The sequence below is a fragment of the Populus euphratica genome, unplaced genomic scaffold (genome assembly GCF_000495115.2).
Source record: "Populus euphratica unplaced genomic scaffold, PopEup_1.0 scaffold2.1, whole genome shotgun sequence".
NCBI classification, from domain to species: domain Eukaryota; kingdom Viridiplantae; phylum Streptophyta; class Magnoliopsida; order Malpighiales; family Salicaceae; genus Populus; species Populus euphratica.
Genome location: NW_011499846.1, coordinates 1,691,723 through 1,695,206, shown reverse-complemented (window position 1 = coordinate 1,695,206; position 3,484 = coordinate 1,691,723).

Sequence of the window (3,484 nt, the reverse complement as noted above, 5' to 3'; positions counted from 1 at the left end):
TTTCTTTCAACATAGTTAAGGATTAATTGAGTAGAATTGTATTTTTTTTTTTAAATTAGCTATTTTTTGGGCTATTATTTGGTGCAACAGTAGAAACCTTGGACTTGCAATTGTAAGTGTATGTATCCACGTGATTTTAAGTCATGGTTATACTAATGATTAAGTTGTAGTGATGCCTTGAGCTAAGCAAGGATTTTCCGGTGATAATCTTCCTGGCTTTTGGCAGGGCATTTCCCTTGTTATACTGATATCCTCTAGCTGAAAGCGTAGGCTTTCTTTTTCAACCGAGACTGATTTTTCACCATTGCTGGAGTGGATCCAAACTTTCATTGCTGGAAGTTCAAGATTATAGACTTTCTATAACTGTTTTGTTGGGATTTGTCGTTAATGGACAATAAATTATGCAACTTACTTTAAGAAGTAGGATTGCCAAGCCTAGAATGGTAGGGGTATAGCCAAGTTGTGTCGCTACACGACGTCTGGCGACAACTCTATTTTTTTAGTTTATTTAACAAAAAGAAAGATTTTTCTCGATTGGAGGAAACAGAGATTTTTTTGGAGTCACTATCTAGTAATTTGAGGGAATTAGAAATCCCAAATTAGACATTGGTTCCAGAGATTCAGGTACTGGGTTAGTTATGATTAAGGGAAGGTAAACACCAACATTAAAACATCCTTTCAAGAGAAAGGTGACCCTTACTTGTGTGTTTTTTATTTGATTCAAATGCTTTTACATTTTGAGCTCATTTGCAATATTTTTTTTTTAAGATGGTTAATGTCGGTCTCTAAAAATAAAAAACACGTAAAAAATGATATTAGTCCCTAAAACTAGGAGACTTGTCTAAAATATTGACGTTTGTCTATAAAAAGGAGAGTTATGTATGAGTTACCAAAAGAAATAATAATGGACAGAATCCATATTTTGTATTTAAACTTTTGACATCGGTCCTTTTTTTTAAATAAAAGAGACGTGTCGACAAACAATATTTATAGGAGAAACTTAAAAAAATGACATCAGTCCCTAAAAATAGGAGACTCGTCTAAAATATTGACGGTTGTCCCTAAAAAGAAAAATTACTTTTGGGTTACCAAAAGAAATAATAGACATAATCCATATTTGATATTTAAATTTTTGACATTAGTCCTTTTCTATAAATAGAAGAGATGTGTCAACAAACAATATTCATTTATAAAACAAAAATTATTTTGATATCGTTGAGAAATTGGTATATCCATACTTGAGAATCGGGATTTGAACCCATGAACGATGACATGATAAGATTGGTATTGGACCCCCGTCATTATTCCTTTTATATTTATTTTTGGTTTTTTTTTACATGTAAAAAAATTTACAAGTATTTATATATAAAAATATCAAAAATACCATTAGGAATCATAAAAAATTACCTGAGTGCTACTATATAGGTAAAAGAATGAAATACCCTTGAATTCTTGAAAAATTATGAAAATGCCCCTGGTGGCGCGTGTGAGGTACGCGCAGTTACTGTTGGAGGCAGTGAAATTTCCCGGCGAGATTTCCAGAAAAAAATGGTTGATTTTGGTAGATCTGATGGAGAGGATTCTAATGATGGTGGTTTCGACTTCTGTTGATGGCTGATGAGGGAGAATCGTCGGTTTGAAGCTTCGAGTGGCCGACGAAAATCGCGGCCTTTTTCCGGCCAGATGAGGAGGAGAAAACACGTACAATGACAGGGGTTTTGCTTTATAGGAGTCTACTAGCCTTTCTATAGTGGTTCTGAGGCTTTAAACAGCCGGAAATGGGAGATCGGATGAGAGAAAGAGGATCGTTGGCGAGAGGAGAAAGAGCGTTTGAGCTGTTGTTAAGGTGTAAACGCGAGCATAGTGCATCGGTACAGCTGTAGGTTGTGAACCGTTGAATCATGGATGAACTGATCCTTCAGCTGTGATTGGTTTGATCTGCAAGTTGATCTGACGGTCCGGATGGGTTCAACACTAATCAGATGTGGCACGGTGCACTGAGTGCTTGGTACACCTGATGACGTGGAATAACAGGATCGTAGGGCAGATTGTTTTAAGGGCTAAGATGGATTTGGGCTTTAATCCAGTGTGGTGAGCCCTATTATATCCTATTAAATCAAAGGCCCATAACTAAACATTATTAGATCTAACAGTTAGGATATTTTTGATATTTTTTAAATTATTTTTTTTAAAAAAATCAATATCTTACTTCAACGAAAAAGCAAAAAAAACTTGAATAGTAGTATGAATAGTATACTCTTTTCTTTCTTTTCCAGTCTTTTTCTTTTTTTTTAATTGCTGATTTTCACTTACAATTTATAACCAATGAGGAGGGGATATAAAATATCATGATATCTACTTTAAACAAAAATTTCAATATTACAGCTGCACCGCTTATCATCGATAAAATTCCTCCGCCTACCATAACAAAAGTTTGTATTATTAATTTTGTTTTATTATATATAATAATAAATATTTATAGGGATAAGACTAAAAACTCAAATCAGTATTAGAAAAAAGCTCGTTTCAACCGTTAAACATCAATTTTAATTACCGATTTATGTTGGAACACTAAAAAAACCTTTATATGGGTATCAACTTGGTGGACCAGGTTTTTAACCAAAAATAACAGTTTTGACCCAAAATGGCTTGAAACTCATTTTTTATCTCGGTCAACATGGTTGAACCTATATTGACCTGGTGGACTCGGTTTTGATCAAAAATAATGGTTTTGACCCGAAATGGCCCGAAACTCATTTTTTATCCTAGTCAACATGGTGAGACCCATATTGACCCGATGGACTTAGTTTTGACTGAAAATGACGGTTTTGACCCGAAACGGCCCGAAACTCATTTTTTATCTTGGTCGACGTGGTTTGATCAGTATTGACTCGATGGACTCGGTTTGGACCAAAAATGACGGTTTTGACCTAAAACGGCCTGAAACTCATTTTTTAGCTTGGTCAACATGATTTGACCCGTATTAACTCGATGGACTTGGTTTTGATAAAAAATGACGGTTTTAACCCAAAATGGCCCGAAACTCATTTTTAAGCCTGGTCGACATGGTTTGACTCATATTGACATGGTGGAATTGGTTTTTATGGAAAGATGCGGTTGATCGGAGAAAAATATATTTTTAAATTTTAAACTTTTTTTCTTAATTTTTTTTGGATTTTTTATGAATAATAAAATAAAATAACATTGAGAAAAGTTTAGTGAATCCAAAATTGGGTTATAACAAGTTGCACCAACCATTAACAAAATGGTGTAACTTATGTGCTGCCACTATTAGTGCCACAAATCATGCCATGATTTATGAATCTTATCTTACCATTGATACCTATAAATAGAGGCATTGTTTGAGAGAAAAATGAGAGAGCAGTGAGTGTGTGTAAGAGAATAAGAGAGAAAGAGGAGCTATCAAGGGCAGCAGCCCTACTGCCATTGCAGTAGTGAGCGGGGAGTTGGGTTTGGGGGGGGG